The sequence below is a fragment of the Bufo gargarizans genome, chromosome 1 (genome assembly GCF_014858855.1).
Source record: "Bufo gargarizans isolate SCDJY-AF-19 chromosome 1, ASM1485885v1, whole genome shotgun sequence".
Classification (NCBI taxonomy): Eukaryota; Metazoa; Chordata; class Amphibia; order Anura; family Bufonidae; genus Bufo; species Bufo gargarizans.
The window spans coordinates 738,246,031-738,267,369 of record NC_058080.1 but is presented as its reverse complement, the minus strand read 5'-3'; the positions used below and the strand labels follow the sequence as shown (position 1 = coordinate 738,267,369).

The following is a 21,339-nucleotide window of genomic DNA, read 5'->3' as shown; positions in this document are numbered from 1 at the left end:
CTGCACTGATCACATGATGGTGATGTCACCCCAGGTCCTTCAGGTCTGGCAGTGCAGCAAATACTGGGCAGGTCCTTCACCACCTCTTATACTCACAACTGCCTAGCCCCGCCCCCTGCACTGATCACATGATGGTGACATCATCACAGGTCCTTCACCACCTCCACTGCTGAGCCCCGCCCCCTGCACTGATCACATGACAGTGACGTCACCCCAGGTCCTTCAGCTCTGGCAGTGCAGCAGATACTGGGCAGGTCCTGGTCGGTAGTCAGGGCTCTTGTTCTCTCTGGTATCAGCCATTCCTCCAGCCTGCAGGTAAGATGAGCTGTGAGGAGACAGTTCCTGACCTGTTACTTTTATTCTCCGGGTCACTGCGATTACAATGAAATCACATACGTATAATAAAAAAAAAAAATGTAATACTGAATTTTTTTTTAAGGGGTTCTGCAGTTTGTTTTAACTGATGATCTATCCTTTGGTTAGATCATCAGCATCTGACCGGCGGGGGTCCGACACCCGGGACCCCCGCCGATCAGCTGTTTGAGAAGGCCGCCGGTCAGATGCCAAAGGATTTCTCATCATTTAAAACAAAGCGCAGAACGTCTTTAAAAAGTGAAATGAGTGTTTCCTTTGTATTTCCATGTGTACTGAGCTTGTGGGGCTCATGTTTGGTGAAACGATCTGTATTTGTCATTGATCCCATTCTGGGGCGTGTAAGACTTTTACATCACTTTTTGTGGTAGGTGAAGCGACCCAAAAATGTAAAAAAATTTAAAATCGGCCATTTTTACCTTTCTTCAGTTTTGCTGATAGTTTTACATTTGAATAGGCGATGTCCATGATGTTAATTTTTTATATATTTAGATTTTTTATTTCGGGGATGTTTTAATCATTTTCCTAAAGTAGAACTGGCTTAGTTGCCGGTAGCAACCAGATTCCACCTTTTATTTTTCACAGCTCCTTTAGAAAATGATAGGTGGAATCTGATTGGTTGCTATGGGCAACTAAGCCAGTTCTACTTTACACCAGTTTGATAAATCTCCCCCTATGTTGCTGTGGAGCCTCACGTAGGCTCTCCATAGTAACTGGTGTGCAGCAGTCTGAGTACAAGAGCTGCGCACACCGCTTCCTGCTCCCCGATCCTCGCCGAGGGGAGCCCAGAGCACGGCTGGGAGACAATGCTCCCAGTTGTTACCTGCACAAATGACCACATTTGACCATGGCATCTGAAGGCTTAACCCGTAGGATACCAGAGCCTTAACTATAAGGCAATGGGAACTGTGTCTTAAATCCCACCGCCATACAGCTATCAGCGGCAGGGGTCCGGCAGTCACCGATAGCCGGACCCCTGCTGTATGCATCGGCATCGGTGAAAACACTGATGCAGACGCATTATCCCTTGTAATGCCACGGTCTGCACTGACCGCGGCATATGTGGTATCCATATCGGGTCTCCGCACTGTTATGGCGGGGACCTGATGGCTGAGACGGCAGCCCGATGCCTTCCTTAGGCTTATTGCACACGAACATGTGCGCTCCGTGGCCGTATTGTGGACAGCATTTGCGGATCCGCAATACACGGGCACCGTTTCGTGTGCATTCTGTATCACGGATGCGGACCCATTTACTTCAAAGGGTCCGCAAATCCGGAGATGCGGAACGGAAGCACGGAACCCTCCAGAAGCACTACGGAGTGCTTCCATAGGGTTTCGTCCCGTACTTCCATTCCGCAAAAAGATAGAACATGTCCTATCTTTTTACGGAATGGACGGACTTCAATGTGTCCGCGATCCGCTGCAGCTGCCCCACGGTGGGTGTTCATGCATTGCGGCCTGCAGCACGGCCACGGGGCGCACACGTTTGCGTGTAAGAGGCCTTAGACATCATGCCCGTGAGACCCAGCCCCCTGTATTACACAGAGTAATACACTTGCAGCCAATGCATTACAGTACAGATGCATTGTACTGGGGATCAGACCCCCAAAAGTTGAAGTCGAAGAGTGGGACAAAAAATTTGTAAAAAAAAAAAAAAAAGTTTTACACAATAAAAATTAAAAGTTTCAAGTAAAAAAAAAAAGTGTTCTTTTCCCAAAATTAAGTTAAATAAAAAAATTTAAAAAAATGCCACGTGACCATAGAGCAGTTTACCACCATATTTGGGGTATTCCTGTAAACTGCAGAATCAGAGCAATGGATATTGAGGTTTATTTTGCAGTTAACCCTTGCTGTGTTGCAAGAAAAAATTGACTAACATAAAAAATCTACTAAAAAAATTACATTTTAAAATTTCCCTTCCATTTTCCTTTAATTCTTGTGGAACACCTCAAGGGTTAATAAAGTTTGTAACATCGGTTTTTAATAATTTGAGGGGTGTAGTTTCTAAAATGGGGTAATTCATGGTTGGTCTCTATCATGTAAGCCCCTCAAAAATCACTTTATAACTTAGTTGGTGCTTAAAATTTAGAAAAATTGCTTCTAAAATTCTAAGGGTACTTTAACACTAGCGACAAGGAACTACGGCAGGCTGTTCTGGCGGGTGAACAGCCTGTCGCATCCGTGCATACGTGCCCCCGGACTACCGCTCCGGCCCCATTGACTATAATGGGGGCTTGACGGAGTTCTAGAGGCAGCGCGGCAAACATGCCGAGAGGCGGCCGGACTAAAAGTACGACATGTACATAAGGATGCCAACATAAAACAGACATATGGGGAATGTTGATTGACAATAATTGAATAATGGGAAAACCTTAAAACATAGGCCCAGTAATTAATCAAACAAAACTACCTAAAAAGGTGGTCATCTACTGCCAACCAGAGTGACATGGCGGAGAGTATAAGCAGCCACAAGGTGTGCTCACTGGCTTAGGCCTCATGCACACTGTCAGTGATTTGGCTTCAGTGGTCCGTGTCCGATTTTGCTTCAGTTGTGTTTCCTTGTGTTTTCCTCTTTTTTTGTCTGAAAGGGGAAAAAAAAGGAAGGTTAATGAAAAAGTGTAATTTTGTAGAAAAAAACGGACACGGATGACATACCAGTTGTGCATCCGTTTTTTTTTTACGGACCCATTGACTTGAATGGGTCAGTCCTCCGTTTTCCACTGACAAGAATAGGACAGGTTATATTTTTCTGACGGGCTGGAATCACGGATCACGGACGCAGAGAAAAAACTGAGGACTATCAGTTTTTTTTCACAGCTCCATAGAAATGAATGGGACCTCCGCTAAACTGTGAAAAATTACGGAACGGATGCGGATGCACACAACGGTCGTGTGCATGAGGCCTTACTCAGAGGGTGAGTGCGGAAACAAAGGGATACAATAAAAGAGGGAGACAGATACTGGGTCTCTTCCCCTAAAACATCCCTTAATCCTCACTCATGAACAAAAACACCCCTCTCTGTCTGTCCCTTGGTGTCCCTTATAGTAGTGACTGCCCAGCTTCGTCAGAGTTTAAAGACCAATCACACCCTGGGGCAGACAAACAAACATATATCGTATATACTGTCCCGACGCGTTTTCTCTGGCAATGGGCCAGGTCATCAGGGGACCAATGAATATCAAGAAATCAGTAAATACACATAGTGGACGCTCCTCCTCCAGCATCAGACACTACCAAATATGCCGGCGCCAGCAAGTAAAGAACAATGCTATGAGTGAATAGAGAGTACTTAGCTCGCCATGTGTATAGGATTCCTGGGTCCGCTCCTCTCCTGCGTATGGCAGTGTGGAGCGATTACTCGTGCTGGCGTTCTTTTTAAGACAGCGCGGGTTTAATTGAGTCCGCCCCTAAGATCACGTGGTCGGTCACGTAACTGGTCACAAGGTACCCGCGTCACGGCGCAGAGTCACATGATCGGGATCGGCACCAACTATGTGTCAGTACTATATACTACATACTGTGTGGTGTTATATACTGCATACTGTGGGATGTTATATACTATATACTGTGGGGTGTTATATACTATATACTGCTTACTGTGGGGTGTTATATATTATATATACTGTGGGGTGTTATATATTATATATACTGTGGGGTGTTATATACTGTGGGGTGCTATATACTCTCTACTGTGAGGTGTTATATACTATATACTACATACTGTGGGGTGTTATATACTATATACTGTAGGGTGTTATATTCTATATACTGTATACTGTGGGGTGTTATATTCTATATACTGTATACTGTAACGTGTTATATACTATATACTGCATACTGTGGGGTGTTATATTCTATATACTGTATAGTGTTATATACTATATACTGCATACTGTGGGGTGTTATATACTATATATTGTGGGGTGCTATATACTATATACTGCACACTGTGAGGTGTTATATACTATATATTGTGGGGTGTTATATACTATTTGTGGTCAGGGTTAATGATGGCGAGAAGGAACTGACCCCATCTGCGGCCCCCTCAACTCTAAAGCGGCTAGAATTATGCCGTAACCGCGGCGATGTAGGGACTCCTGAATAGAGGGCAAAAACAGCAAACTGAAAGGCAGGATTTCCTTTATTACAACACAAAATTACAGAACCAGATTCTGAAAAGCAAGCGACATTTCGACCTTAGGATGAGGAATATACCTGCTAAAACACGATGACCGCCAGCGACCTAACTTTTGGATGACGTGCGTCGGCACCTGATTTTTTGAAGCTGCGGATGCAGCCCTGATGCGGAATGAATGACCCGACACCGAAGCTGGATCCACACCTAAGCTGGCCAACAGAGGGCATATATGGGACACAAATTGGTGGGTTGTGAGAGGCGATTGGCCGAAAGGCAATAATGAACTACTCGGCCCAAGGCCATCTAATGCTGCCAGTAACTGATGGAGTACACGGACGGGGCACCAACAGTGTTCTGTGGGGAAGAATTATTATTTACAATTGGCCACTAGGACCATCAATGTCCCTTGATTTACACGTGTTACTGATTTATAAAAAATAGCTTTTATTACTTGTCATTAAAACAATTCGCTTAGAACTCTATATCTCCTTATCATTAAAATTGTCGGCATGGAATGATAATTAAAGTGTAATCCAGCAAGGTGGCAGAGTAGCTTGCACGCTGTGAGCGCAACAGCGTGTAACATATAAGCAGTGGAATTCCTGCATAAAGGACGAACAAAATAAGCCATATAGAGGCTTTGAGCCACCTAGTGGACAAACTCATGAATTATAGATAGTATTGTGAAAACTGTAATAGGCAGGTAGGCTATGCTGACAATTTTAATGATAAGGAGATATAGAGTTCTAAGCGAATTGTTTTAATGACAAGTAATAAAAGCTATTTTTTATAAATCAGTAACACGTGTAAATCAAGGGACATTGATGGTCCTAGTGGCCAATTGTAAATAATAATTTAACAAAGTCCCAACACGTGTTAGGGAGACTTGTGTAAACTAACTGTGGGGAAGAATGACACCTGAGCTGGAGGACCCACCTGTGCCATTTTCGACACTGGCAATAGTAAAGAGAAACCCTCAACACTTGGAACCAGTTGGCTAATCGCTACGAACTTACTGCTGTTGGAGGAGCTCGTGAACTCACCAGGTCTCAAAAACCCATAAAAGGCTAAATAAATAGCAGCTTTGAGCACTAGGCTAAGGAGGAAACCATAAGGACCCTTGTCTAAGGCGTCAGAGAGATCACGGAAAACCTGACCTGAAATGGCTTGTCTACGGACCCGTCCTTTCACGCTACATTTACCCCTCAAAGCGGCCTTAACAGCGTGGACAGAGAATAAGGAACCCCGATCCGGGTAGCTCACAGCCAGAAAGTGCTGAACCTCTGCTAGGTAGGACCTAACCGTATTATGGGATAACTTCAACTCGGAGTGACAAAACCCTATGAAAGCAAGAACATATTCTACAAAGCTGGACTGCCCCTGAGGGAACCGCTCCTGGAACCTACAATATGTGTTCCACCCTGTGTGGTCAGCTCTGGCCGTATTAGGTGAGAGAGATTTAGCAAGCAACATATGAGCAGTAGCTAGGTGTTCAGTTAGAGCAGGACTAGTGACTCGTGCGGAGGAATCATGGCACCTGTGATGTCCGCTTCTGGCATGATCTGAAAGAAAAGGGAGGTATTAGCTCGTGACAAGGCATCCGCTGCCATGTTTGTGTACCAGGCAAGTGTGCACAACAGAAATGGAAATGATGTGTTAATGAAAGTTGTACTAGACGCCTTAGGAGACTCATAATATGTAAGGACTTAGACAAACCGCTGGTTAAAATATCGATAACAGCTGCGTTATCTGTTACAAACAAAACTGAGCAATTAGACCAATTGCTACCCCAAACACGGGTGGCCGCGACAATGGGATACAACTCAAATAGTGCGGAGGTCCGCAAGAAACCCGGGATTCGTCTGACTTCAACTGGCCACTCGCCTGCCAAACAATGGGTGCCAAAAATGGCTGCAAACCCTGAACTTGCAGGTGCGCCAGAAAAAATTACAGCAGAACTACTACATATTGCGGGAATTCCATTCCACTGGTGGAGAAAGTGATCCCACATGTGAAGATCCGCTAGAGCCAGACTGTCTAAGTGCACCGAGCTGTCCTGACAAGGTGCTGAGGGGAGGAGTGTCAACAGACGAGAAATGAATGACCTGCCTTGTGGGATTATACGCATGGCAAAGTTCAGCATGCCCAACAGTGATTGTAACTCGGCCTTAGTGGTCACAGTAGTAACCGTGAACCTGTGTATCACTTCCCTGATCCTGTTCAGTTTAGCTGTGGGTAACTTCGCTAGCATGTTCTGCGAGTCTAAAACATTGTCCAGGAAGGTGATGACAGTGGACGGACCCTCAACCTTCTTAGGGGACACTGGGACATCTAACCGAGAGAAACAATCCAGAAGCTTCTTGAGACCTACTGGGGCAACTCCTGGCCTCTCTATCAGCAAGAAGTCGTCTAAATAATGGATGACACGCTCACACTGTACCTTGTTCTCTAAAACCCAGTGGAGGGCCTGTGCCAACTGATCGAATAGCCACGGGCTGCTTTTAGAGCCAAACGCGAGCTTCGAAGAGAAGTAATACTGGTCTCTCCACTTAATGCCATGCCACTGCCAGAGGGCCGGCATGATCGGGAGAAGCTTAAAGGCGTCGGATATATCCGCCTTAGATAACGCTGCTCCAGGACCTAAGCGCATGATGATAGCTATGGCTTGGTCAATGGAGGAATACTTCATGCTAACCTCCTCCGATGGGATGAGGGAGTTGAGACTAGCTACATGGGACCCATGCGGGGCTGACAAATCAATGATGAGTCTTCCTTTCTTGCTGAATTTGCCTGTGACTACCCCAACCGGGCTGACTCGCCACTGTTGAAAAGGGGGGGTTTTAAGGGGACCGATGAGGAAACCTTTGTCCAACTCAGCTTTAATCAATGTGTCTACTGCGCTGCCTGAAATTAGCACACACAGACACCAAACACTTACCCGAACTGGATTAGCCTTGAAGACTGACAGCTGTGATAGGAAGAAAATAGCACACCCTGATCTGAAAGAAAAACTCTGGCGATACTCGAGAAAAGGGAAGCACGGACCTAGAAACGAACGTCAAATCATGAAACACCAGTGTACGAGCGTAAACAGGAATTAAAACGAAACAATAGTAATGCGGAAACCAAAAGTGACTAAATTGAGTGGAACAAACGCTGCGCTGCGTATACGACTGAGCCTAGTGCAAAGAATCATACGGCGTAAGACCATGCTGTGTAGCAGTACTATAATATAGTACCAAACTGAGAGTAAATCCTGATTAACCTACACAAACAGCCTCAGCCTCTTCCTTTTTTTTTTTTTTTTTTTTTTTAAATATGACACAATGTGCTGCAGAAACTACAAACCTGCTGAGCCTGCTGAGAAACTACAAACAGGGTGCTTAACATAATTGCCTAAACCACATATGTACCCCCCTTATATACAAAATATTTTATTTTAACCCCTTAGTGACCATTAATACACCTTTCACTGACTTAAACAAAGGAGGATTTAGCTAAAACAGCTTGCTTTAATCAATCAGTACATGTACTTAAAATGGTGCATTAAAAACTATAACTTGTCCTGCAAAAAATAAGTACATTGATGAAAAAACACTTGGTCACTAAGAGGTTAATCTTCACCAGCAAGCAGGGATCTGACCTGTGCACTGAGCTGGAGCAGGCAGACCTGACTAATAGACCACCGAGCCTGCTCCAGCTCAGGCTCACTACCTTCCTATCTAACTGCACGCCGGCCCCTGCAAGACTTTACGGCTGCGTCGAAGTTGGGAACACGCTGTCCCCTGTAACCCTACGATGAATGGCCGCGTGGGGAGCCGCACGTAGCTCCCTTGCCGATCGTTCCGGTGCAGTGGTGCTCCCCCTCACCTTGGGGAGCCGAAACTCCGCCGGCCGGACTACGTGGACATGGCTGCTGGATGAGGCAGCATACTCACCTTTGACCGCAGAATCGTGAGCCAGGAACGCTGCCGTCACCTGCCTGCACATGTGGTAGGTAGAAACAAGACGAGACGTTCATTGAGGGAGGGGCGTATGCCGGATATAAAGGCAGCTACACCCCTCCCAAAAATGCAGGCCAATAAATCGGTCTTTACACATATTGTGGGGTGTTATATACTATGTAATGCATACTGTGGGGTGTTATATACTATGTAATGCATACTGTGAGGTACTGTATACTGTGAGGTGTTATATACTGTATACTGTGAGGTGTTATATACTATATATTGTGGGGAGTTATATACTATATACTGTGGGGTGTTATATACTGTATACTGCATACTGTGGGGTGTTATATACTGTATACTGCATACTGTGGGGTGTTATATACTGTATACTGCATACTGTGGGGTGTTATATGTTGTGCATTTTCAAAAGTACACAGTATTATCTAATGATATTATAGCCAATATGAAGGCTCATTGCCTTTAAGAGTAAAATCAGCTTGAGCCAAAGTTCTGTTATGTGGCTGAAGAGGCCAAGATGAGTTCATGGCAAGAAAACACAAAGGTTTTCTACTAATAGAAGTTTCTCAGAAAAGCTTACGTTATTCCAGGCGTCATTACTCAATAGCTTGGACAGTTATATATACAAACCCACGATGCAAGTGTAAGGCCCATTGTATTTCTTATCAAGCCCATAAATTCAAAAATCTGGGAGAATCATGATGGTCCCAGTAAGTCTGGAAAGATTACTTCAGAGTGTCAAAGAAATATCCCTCCTCTTTGATATACGTTGAAGAAAGGTAAAAAGGCACATAATAAAATAAAGCCACATCATATAAGTTTTCACTTAAAAGTCTGATGTTACAACAGTGCCACCTGGAGGCAGATGGACAATATTATATTATTTTACCATTTGTTTTATACAATATCAAGGGTTAATATGACATCATTATGTTATTAGCATACGAATACACCCACCTTACCTGATTGAATCCCTAATCCAGAAGGGGATGATTATTAGATAAGGTGGGGAATAAATACTCGTATGCAGAGCATCAGCCGACTCAAGTAAACTGACTCTCACAAACCAAAAGAAAAGCTCACAAAGGAAACCGATCACAAGAAATAATATACCAAAAGAAACTTGGATTATTTTTTTTGACTACGAAGAAAGTTCTTGACAACTGGTCCCATCTGAAACTCTGTCTACCTCTGACCCGGTAACGTATACTGTGCTTACTGCTCGTGATATTAATAAGATATTTCTCTCGGTATATAGCCAAGAGTCCCCATACTGTGGGAATATATAGTTTTAGGCGCCTCCATAATCCTAGATTATTCTCTTAGCAAAGATGCATATTGCTAATGGAAGATCTGACATTATTTGAAAAGAGGACTAAACCCTTGGAAGTTATATTCCGTAGTCTGATTGCCGAGCTGGATATTTTGTCGTATTGATATCATATATTTTTGATTGGTCATAGGGAAACAGAGTCAAGGGATAACATTTAATCCGTGTTTTATTGTTATAGCCTGTTTGGTAAACAGAAGATCCTAAGTTTCTCCTAGTATATAAATCATTGGTCTGCTTGTTAAAAGTTAGATACATTTTAAGGGGTTCTGCAGTTTATTTAAACGGATGATCTATCCTCTGGATAGATCATCAGCATTTGACCGGCGGGGGTCCGACACCCGGGACCCCCGTCGATCAGCTGTTTGAGAAGGCAGTGGCGCTCCAGCAGCACCGTGGCCTTCTCACTGTTTACCACTGGCCCAGTGATGTCACGACTAGTATCAACTGGCCTGGGCGGGGCTAAGCTCTGTTCACTTGAATGGAGCTTAGCCCCACCCAGGCAAGTTGATACTAGTCGTGACGTCACTGGGCCGGCGGTAAACAGTGAGAAGGCCGCGGCGCTGCTGGAGCACCACTGCCTTCTCAAACAGCTGATCGACGGGGGTCCCGGGTGTCGGACCCCCGCCGGTCAGAACCTCTTTAAGTTGTACTGTGCTGGTGAGATAGTGGTGTGTTTTGGGTATTATTTTACAGCTTCATTGTTTGTCTTTGCAATCGTATTGATGTTATATTCTTGATTTGTATCGTGTATAATAAATTACATATATATTTTTGCATAGACAATTGTCCCCTTATTCACTGCTTGCACAAATCAAATTAAGATACTCGATAAAAGAACTTGGAGGCGATTTATGTCCGCCTGAAGGATCATATAATTTTTATATATTTTTTTTTTTGATCCTTTCTTTTATATGAAGATTTTTTTATATATCAGTTATTCAACATATATACTGTATACTGTGAGGTGTTATATACTAAATTCTGTATACTGTGGGGTGTTATATACTGCATACTGTGCGGTGTTGTATACCTTGGGGTGTTATATACTGTGTGGTGTTATATACTATATACTGCATACTGTGGGGTGTTATCTCATATACACTCACCTAAAGAATTATTAGGAACACCTGTTCTATTTCTCATTAATGCGATTATCTAGTCAACCAATCACATGGCAGTTGCTTCAATGCATGTAGGGTTGTGGTCCTGGTCAAGACAATCTCCTGAACTCCAAACTGAATGTCAGAATGGGAAAGAAAGGTGATTTAAGCAATTTTCAGCGTGGCATGGTTGTTGGTGCCAGACGGGCCGGTCTGAGTATTGCACAATCTGCTCAGTTACTGGGATTTTCACGCACAACCATTTCTAGGGTTTACAAAGAATGGTGTGAAAAGGGAAAAACATCCAGTATGCGGCAGTCCTGTGGGCGAAAATGCCTTGTTGATGCTGGAGGTCAGAGGAGAATGGGCCGACTGATTCAAGCTGATAGAAGAGCAACGTTGGCTGAAATAACCACTCGTTACAACCGAGGTATGCAGCAAAGCATTTGTGAAGCCACAACACGCACAACCTTGAGGCGGATGGGCTACAACAGCAGAAGACCCCACCGGGTACCACTCATCTCCACTACAAATAGGAAAAAGAGGCTATAATTTGCACGAGCTCACCAAAATTGGACTGTTGAAGACTGGAAAAATGTTGCCTGGTCTGATGAGTCTTGATTTCTGTTGAGACATTCAAATGGTAGAGTCCGAATTTGGCGTAAACAGAATGAGAACATGTATCCATCATGCCTTGTTACCACTGTGCAGGCTGCTGGTGGTGGTGGTGTAATGGTGTGGGGGATGTTTTCTGGGCACACTTTAGGCCCCTTAGTGCCAATTGGCCATCGTTTAAATGCCACGGGCTACCTGAGCATTGTTTCTGACCATGTCCATCCCTTCATGACCACCATGTACCCATCCTCTGATGGTTACTTCCAGCAGGATAATGCACCATGTCACAAAGCTCGAATAATTTCAAATTGGTTTCTTGAACATGACAATGAGTTCACTGTACTAAAATGGCCCCACAGTCACCAGATCTCAACCCAATAGAGCATCTCTGGGATGTGGTGGAACGGGAGCTTCGTGCCCTGGATGTGCATCCCTCAAATCTCCATCAACTGCAAGATGCTATCCTATCAACATGGGCCAACATTTCTAAAGATGCTATCAGCACCTTGTTGAATCAATGCCACGTAGAATTAAGGCAGTTCTGAAGGCAAAAGGGGGTCCAACATCGTATTAGTATGGTGTTCCTAATAATTCTTTAGGTGAGTGTATATAAAAATGAATTTCTTTCTGTCTGTCTGGACATTCTTTATGCGCGACCAAACGACTGGACCGATCTTGACCAAATTTGGCACACAGGTACATCAGGTGTCTCGGAAGGTTCTAGGTCTCAGCTCTATAGGATGTACCGTTCCTAAGGTATTCCCCAAAAATTATCCACATTAGCCAATACAAGCCTGCAAGTCTTTCTATTCAACTGCCATAAACACAGTTTTACTCCAGGTTTCCATAACAACCCAGCCATTTTTCTTTACTGCTTAAAGGGGCGGGCACTGTGGAGGTCACTGTTATTAAATGGGCGGGCACTGTGGAGGTCACTGTTATTAAATGGGCGGGCACTGTGGAGGTCACTGTTTTAAAAGGGACGGGTGCTATGAAAGTCCCTGTTAAAGGGGCGGTCATTGTGAAAGTCACTGTTAAAGGGGCGGTTACTGTTAAAGGGGCAGTCATTGTGAAAGTCGCTGTTAAAGGGGTGGCCACTGTGAAAGTCACTGTTAAAGGTGCGGTCACTGTTAAAAGGGTGGTCACTGTTAAAGGGGCGGGCACTGTGGAAGTCACTGTTAAAGGGGCGGCCACAATGAAGGTCACTGTTAAAGGGGTGGTCAATGTGAAAGGGGCGAGCACTTTGGAGGTCACTGTTAAAGGGGCAGGCACTGTGAAGGTCATTGTTAAAGAGGCGGGCACTGTGGAGGTCAATCTTGAAGGGGCAGCCACTGTGGATGTCAATGTTAAAGGGGTGGGCACTATGGAGGTAACTGTTATATGGGAAACTGTCAATATCTTTTTACTACACATGGAAACATAAAATTAAATAGATGAAATATACCTGTGCGAAGCCGGGTCCTTCTGCTAGTATACTATATACTGCATTCTGTGAGGTGTTATATACTGTATACTGTGTGGTGTTATATACTATATACTGTGGGGTGTTATACTATATACTGTGAGGTGTTATATACTATATACTGCATACTGTGGGGTGTTGTATACTATATATTGTGGGGTGTTATATACTGTATACTGTGGGTGTTATATACTATATACTGTGGGGTGATATATGCTATTTACGCAGTCGTCTCCATGACAGCACAATCGGAGATTGACTTCCTCTGATAGGACATAAAAAAAAAACTCACCCCTTCACCTCATTGCCAGTGTATTTTCCTGTCCTGTCAAGGAAGGAGACCAGAGAGGTGCCGGGAGATCTGCTGGGTTCCTAGCCTATTTTTATTTTCACCTGGCCCTCAGAGCCCATTCGGTAAGATCCGTGTCTACTTCCTGGGCTGAGAGAGCCTCTGCGTCTCTAGAACAAATTTGCAGAGTGGCCACTTGGAAGAGGGCTCACACCTTCACCAAGCATTATAGGGTTGATGTATTTGCCAAGGAGGACATGGCCCTTGGACGCAAGGTCCTAGGTGCTGTTGTCCCCTCCCTAAAATTTACTTTGTTAGTTCTCAGTTTGTGCTGTCATGGAGACGACTGCGGAAATGAGTATTACACTCACCGGTAATCCGGTTTCCTGGAAGTCTCCATAACAGAACATATATTCCCACCTTTTTGTTGATAATGTTACTTTAATTTATGTTCTACCCCTTTTCCTAGTCCTGTTATAATACACTGGCGATGAGGGGTGGGGGTGGGGTTTTTAAACCTCTCTGTGTTTTTTCCTGTCCTATCAGAGGAAGTCAATCTCAGTTTGTGCTGTCACGGAGACTTCCAGGAAACCGGATTACCGGTGAGTGTAATACTCATATACTGTATACTGTGAGGTGTTATATACTATATACTGTGGAGTGTTATATACTATATTGCGTCGTGACGTAATATAGTCCACTGGCATGCCCAGTGGACAAAAAGAGAGCAATGCCGGTTGGAAAATGGCACCCCTGTCATTCCTCTGGCATTTCTGGTGGACGGGACCTGTGCAGCATGAGTGCCCCAATGATCTGAGCCCCCCACTACCCAGGGTCCAGTGAGTCAGGCACCCTTCATGTACTGTTGTTGCCCTGTAGTGGTTTACCCTTCTCTCCCTTATATAATTTCAGGGAGAAAAGGAGTCTTCCTCCTTTGTTAAAGTTAAGACCAGGAAGTGCGGCTTGTGTTTAAAGCGTCTGCCCTCTTCTGGGTCTAAACCGCTGTGCAAGGAGTGTACTGCTTCAGTTGTAAAATCTGAGTCCTCTAGCCTGTTGGAGGACATCAAGTCTATGGTTAGAGAGGAGGCTCAATCAGCCCTGGCCTCACAAAGGAGAGAATCTTCCCCAGGCCCCCACTTCCTAGACCGAGAATTTCTAGAGATCTTATTAGTGTGGGAAGTGATTCCGATTCAGTAAATCCTGATCTTTTGGATCTTGGATATGACCCATGAGTCCGATGAAGACCAATACAGAAGGTTTCTGTTTAACCCTGCAGACATTGAAGAGTTAAAGGGGTTGTCCCACTTCATTAAATAGGGTTTCATTAAATCATTGCCCCCCACTGAACATTTCTTCTAATACATGTCATTAAAAAAACCATAGCATTCAGCCTAAAAACGCTCCTTTCACTCCCCTTTGTTTGTGCTGGTATCCCATGGATACGGCCGCATCTCGCCGGCCGCATCCATGCCGCACCTGCGCACTGGTAACTATTGCGATCCTACAGCCGGCCTCTCACTCACACTGTGAGCGCGCACGTCGCATAGTTTTGCGCATGCGCGGGCGCCCGATCATATCAATGTATTACTGTTTTCTTGTAGCAGGAGGGAGCGCACGGCGTCATAGCAACCGAGGACGCCGTGCGCTCCCTCCTGCCGCCGGAATACAGTGATATGATCTATAAGAGAGTATCACTGTATTCCGGCGGCGCTTCCATAGAGGCAGGGGGGGGGGGGCTGCTGCTGCCGCCTCCGCCAATAAGAAGAGACATGGGAGGAGGAGGGGAGGGGCTGTGGCCACTGCGCCACCAATAATGAAAACTGACCTGTAATACAAATACAGGAGGCGGGTGCCGGAATCAAATAGCCAGCACCCGACCTCTATGACAGGGAGCGGCACCTTAGGGGTTAACTGCCGCTGATCGCAGCCCCCTATCATAGAGGTCGGGTGCCGGCTATTTCACTCCGGCACCCACCTCCTGCATTTGTATTAACATTGGTGGCGCAGTGCGCCCCCCCAACACCCCAGTATAATAAACATTGAGTGCGGCCCCCCCTCCCCCCAGTATAATAAACATTGAGTGAGGCCCCCCCCAGTATAATAAACATTGAGTGCGGCCACCCCCCCCCTCCCAGTATAATAAACATTGAGTGAGGCCGCCCCTCCCCCCAGTATAATAAACATTGAGTGAGGCCCCCCCCAGTATAATTTACATTGAGTGCGGCCCCCCCAGTATAATTTACATTGAGTGCGGCCCCCCCAGTATAATTTACATTGAGTGCGGCCCCCCCCAGTATAATTTACATTGAGTGCGGCCCCCCCAGTATAATTTACATTGAGTGCGGCCCCCCCAGTATAATGAACATTGAGTGCGCCACCCCCGGTATAATAAACATTGGTGGCGCAGTGGGAAGTGCCAATGAGGGTTAAAAAAATGTTTTTTAAATTAACTCGCCTCCACCAATTGATCGCGCAGCTGCCGGTCTCCTGTTCTTGCTTCAGGACCTGTGGTGACGTCACTGAGCTAATCACATGGTCCATTACCATGGTGATGGATCATATGATGTACCATGTGATGACCACAGTGATGTCACCACAGGTCCTTTGACAGGGTCCTAAAGAAAGAACAGGAGACCGGCAGCTGCGCAATCAATTGGTGGAGGTGAGTTAATTTTTTTTTTTTTTTTAACCCTCATTGGCACTTCCCACTGCGCCACCAATGTTTATTATACTGGGGGGGGGGGGGGGCCGCACTCAATGTATATTATACTGGGGGGGGGCCGCACTCAATGTATATTATACTGGGGGGGGGCCGCACTCAATGTATATTATACTGGGGGGGGGCCGCACTCAATGTTTATTATACTGGGGGGGGTCCGCACTCAATGTATATTATACTGGGGGGGGCCGCACTCAATGTTTATTATACTGGGGGGGCCGCACTCAATGTTTATTATACTGGGGGGGGGGCGCCGCACTCAATGTTTATTATACTGGGGGGGCGAACTCAATGTATATTATACTGGGGGGGCCGCACTCAATGTTTATTATACTGGGGCGCACTCAATGTTTATTATACTGGGGGGGGCCTCACTCAATGTTTATTATACTGGGGGGGGGCCTCACATACATTGTCGGCTCCAGAAGGATGACTCATCCACATGAACGAGCACGCAAGGACTGAGCTCTCAGGGTGAGTCATGAGGAGGCGTGGCCAGCCTTCACTAAACTGCCGGAGCCAAACCAGGAAGTTATCAGGACATCTACTGCTGGTAAGATTGAAAAAGCAAAGTGGGACAACCCCTTTAATCAGAGCCATAAGGGCCACGATCGAGATTGAAAATCCTAGGAAGCCTAGAACAGTTCAGGAGGAGATATTCGGGGGATAATGTGCAGAAGCGGATTAAAGCTGAATGGGATAAACCTGAAAATGGTTTCTTCATTCCCAGTGGCATTAAGAGGCGGTATCCCTTTAACAAAGCAGATTGCACAGACTGGGAGTCCATCCCTAGAGTCAATGCTCCTGTGGCCAAGGTCGCAAAACGCACGTTCCTTCCTTTTGAGGATGCCGCACAGCTGAAGGACCCTATGGACAGGAAGGCGGAGAGCCTTCATAAGAAGACGTGGGAAGCTACAGCAGCCCTTTTAAAACCGGGGGTAGCAGTGACATGTGTGGCCCATACCCTAAAAGTATGGCTGGAGCAGTTAGAGTTACACTTAGTTAATAAAACTCCAAGGGAACAGATCTTGGACAGCCTTCCCCTACTGAAGATGGCCGCTAGCTTCCTAGCAGACACCTCAGCGGAGTCCGTAAGACTATCCGCCCGTACGGTGGTCCTGTCTAACACAATTAGAAGGGTCCTTTTGGCTGAAGGCCTGGTCGGGGCATATGATGTCCAAGAACAAGTTGATCTCTTTTCCGTTGCATGGCTAGTATGTATTCGGTCCCTACTTGGATAAAATCCTAGAAAACACTGACCGCAAAAAAGGGTTTCCCGAAGACGGATCTAAAAAGAGCAGGCAGTTTTTTCGTTACAAACCACAACCACAGGATACCAAAACAGATAGAGGGAAATAAGGGAGGTGGAGCTATACAAAAGAGGGGAAAGGAATAAATTTCCTCTTCAATATCAATAAAGGGGATCCCTCCCCCTTCTTCCTCCAAGCAATGACTCCATCAGGGTTGGGGGAAGACTTGGCTCCTTCATAGATACCTGGGAGCGTGTCAGTGCAGACCCTTTTATTATCAACTTTATAAGAGAAGGTTATGCGATAGAATCTCTTCCTCCACAAAAATTCACCTTAACCCTGCTCCCCTTATCTCAAATGACCTTTCTGTCATACTGCATAAGAGTTATTATGCCCAGGGGCAATAGAATGTGTTCCCAGCTAGGAAGTAGGAAAGTGTCACTATTTCCCTTTATTTTTAGTTCAAAAACCAAGTGGCAAGTTCAGGACTATTATAAATTTGAAGCCACTGACCAAACATATCATCTGCCGCAGATTTAAAATGGAAACAGTGAAGTCTGCAGTGAAACTCATCAAGAAAGTGGCTATGATGGCCATGATAGACCTCAAGGATGCGTACTTCCACTTCCCGATCCATCCTCAATCCAGGAAGTATCTAAGATTCGCGGTACAGCTGGAAGGAAGGGTTCATCATTATCAGTTCAACTGCCTTCCTTTCGGAATATCTTAATATCTTCTGCCCCTCGCATCTTCTCCAAAGTTATGGCAGAAGTAGTGGCCTCCTTAAGCCAGAAGGGAATACTAATAGTTCCATATCTGGACAATCTGTTAGTCATAGCGGAAAGTACAGATCTGCTTCAATCACATATCCAGGTGGTCCTTGCTCATCTTCATAATCTTGGCTGGATAGTCAATTGGGAGAAGTCCAGCCTTCTTCTTCCAGAGTTTTTCTAGGCATCCTTCTAGATTCCATACTCCAGAAATCTTTCCTACCCTCCCCAAAGGTCCAGGATCTGAAGGTCAAAATCCGTCAATTCCTGAGAGGTCCGGCTTTCTCTGTAAGAGAAGGCATGAAAATGCTGGGTCATCTCTCGTCATGTATCGCTGCGGTTGCCTGGGCTCAACACCACATGAGACCCCTGCAAGATCTGATCCTCAGAAAATAGAACAGGTTTCAGCTAACTCTGGACCCGAAAATCTATCTACTGAGGGACTTAAAAATCTCTTTACAGTGGTGGCTCAGAGACAAAAATCTACAGACGGGGGTCTGCTGGAATCAGGAGGAAGTTTTCTCATTGACAACAGACGCCAGCTCCTGGGGTTGGGGTGCCCTTGCAGCCTGCAATTCTTTCCAGGGGACTTGGTCCGAATATCAGAGGGGGATGTCATCCAAATACAGGGAGCTTTGGGCAATATGGGAAGGTCTAAAAGCAACACAGAGCCAGTCAAGAAACCAGCATGTATTGGTCCACTCGGACAACTCCACAGCAGTGGCCTTCATCCGTCATCAAGGGGGTACAAGGCATCGTCATCTAAAGAGTCTCTCAAGACAGATATTCTTGTGGGCAGAAAAGAATCTAATATCCCTTACAGCGGTACACTTAAAGGGCTCCCTAAATCTAAGGGCAGATTTTCTCAGTCGACAGAGACTAGATCCAGGCGAATGGTCTCTTTCTCAGACAGCCTTTCAGAAGATCCAGGTTCAGTGGGGCAGTCCAAGTCTGGATCTGTTCACCTCAAAGAAAAACCACAAGATTCCTCATTACTTCTCCCTCAATCCAAGGGATCCATGCGTGGCGGTAGATGCCTTCACTCAGGATTGGACGTCGGGTCTCGTCTATGCCTTTCCACCAATCCCGATGATCCCGAAGTTCCTGCAGAAATTACTGACAGAGAAGTGTACACTAATCCTGGTGGTCCCCTTTTGGAAGAGAAGAGGCTGGTTCGGTCTTCTGAGATCCCTCAGCTGTAAGGATCCAATCCTGTTTGCCCTGATGGAGGACCTCCTAACGCCGGGCCCAATCAGCCATCCAAACCCCAGGCTTCTTAAACTATAAGCCTGGTTACTGAACAGTCCATGTGGGTTTATCTCAGAGGGTGGTAGGTACCCTAATGCTCAGCAGAAAGTCCAATACCTCCAGAGCATATCTTAAGGTGTGGAAAAAGTTTGCCTCTTGGGAGGGGGTAGGTTTATCCAGTCCACTCCCAATATCCCTCTCATTTTGGAGTTCCTCCAGGATGGGTTGGATATCGGTCTCTCCCCAAACACTCTAAGGGTGCAGGTGTCCGCCCTGGGTGCCCTCTACAACACTAGTCTTTATGATGTCCCCTGGCTTGCTAGGTTTTTGAAAGCTGCAGATAGGCTAAAGCCTAGAATTAAGAATTTGGTAGCCCCATGGAAACTGAACACAGTTCTTTTAGGCTTGTCAGATTCCCTAATTGAGCCTTTAGATTTTCTGTCTATAAAGTGGCTTATTCTTAAGACTCTTTTCCTGGTAGCAATATCTTCTGCTAAGAGAGTTTGAGAGCTTCAGGCCCTATCCATCCAGGAGCCTTTGCTTAGGGTATAAAGATAAGTTAATATTTAAGTTGGACCCCAATGTCCTCCCAAAGGTAGTATCCACCTTTCACAGGTCCCAAGATATCGTCATTCCCTCTTTCTGTGCCAATCCCAGGAACGAGCAGGAAGAAAAATTCCATAACTTAGATGTAAGAAGGGCAGTTCTTCGTTATATTGACGCTACCAGGGAATGGAGGATAGACAAAAATTTATTTGTGCAGTTTTTTGGCCCTAATAGAGGTAGGAAAGCAGCTAAGAGCTCCATATCCCGGTGGATAAGGAGTGCTGTTACAGAAGCGTATACAGCCTCTGGGAAAGAGCCTCCTCCTTCTCTCAGAGCCCATTCACCTTATCAATTTCATATTACCACCATCTACTCCGTCCAAATGTCCCGCACATGTGCGTACTAAACATGGCGATGGTAATGGCAGGATACCTAGAGTTATCGAATTGCTCCCTGTTACTTATCTGAGATCTATTTGGTTATGATGCTATGGAAGCATATACATGGCCGGAGTTCTCAGGAGGAAGCACCCGGACCAAACATGGATTAGGTCACGTATTTCTTTGATGTATATTGTACGATAGGGGTTTCATGTGTGACCTTGGCTGGAAAGGACACTAGCCTTTTCCTGACCCCCTCTAACGGTTCTGGTCTGTATAAAGCTGGTACCTGACATATGCACATCTTATGATAGGGATCTCTGGTCTCTGTGAAGTTGTTCCATCTTTCTGATTTTATGTCTAAAATCTCCTGGCCTGGAAAGGACATTGACAAGGTCATGACCTAATCCTGGAATGTAAAGGGCGGGGTGCCTACTCCTAACAATAATTTTGATATCTGGATCCCTCTATCACCACAAGCTTAGATACACCCGGAGATCAGTCTCCTTCCTCCACACACTGCATTACCAGGAGCTTAGATACACACCAAGCTCAGTGTTTTTCCCATCAGTGCAGATTTATGAGGGTCTGAGTTTTTCAGGATGATTTGTACTTTTTTTTGGACTTGTTATAGGGGACATGAGACTCACTGATTAACCTTTATTCCTTTTATTGGAAGGAGGATGAAGAAAACCAGCACTACGACCCTTCTCCTGAATGACCCCCCAAGGATGGACAGAAGAATATTAGACCTCAGCTTGGAGATCATCTCCCTGCTGAGCGGAGAGGTAAACTTTTCTAGGTTTCTCTCCTTTGTATTGTATTCTGTAACAAGTCAGACATCGGGAAGGAGAATCCATCATAGGAAGTGATAGGAAGAGTCCAGGGTCCTGTAGAACGGCCTCCAGACCTTCCAAGTGATGGAGAACCTGAAGATCAGCCCCCAATATGGTGAGTGATGTGTCATGTGACCAATAGTCATGTTGTAGGACCCATGAGAAGGTAAGTAGGCACGTTGTAACCAGGAGGAAAGGGCCGGAGGAGAGCACATGGCCCCTGAAGGGTTTATTCCCTAAATGTCTCTCTCCATCCACAGGAGTACACAATAGTTAAGAAGACATCGGGGGACTGTGTGACTCCCATCAT

At 45.5% G+C, this 21,339-nt stretch overlaps 1 long non-coding RNA gene across 2 annotated transcripts; it reads left to right on the top strand.

The window, feature by feature from the left end:
- The first annotated feature begins 253 nt into the window (after positions 1-253).
- LOC122937826 lies at positions 254-21,339 on the top strand. 2 transcript variants are annotated; one of them, XR_006389929.1, is made up of 3 exons: positions 254-315; positions 20,873-20,981; positions 21,290-21,339. It is a non-coding gene; the product is annotated as an uncharacterized LOC122937826 (long non-coding RNA). The 2 variants fall into 2 exon arrangements; XR_006389926.1 differs by lacking the exon at positions 254-315 and adding an exon at positions 8,253-8,506.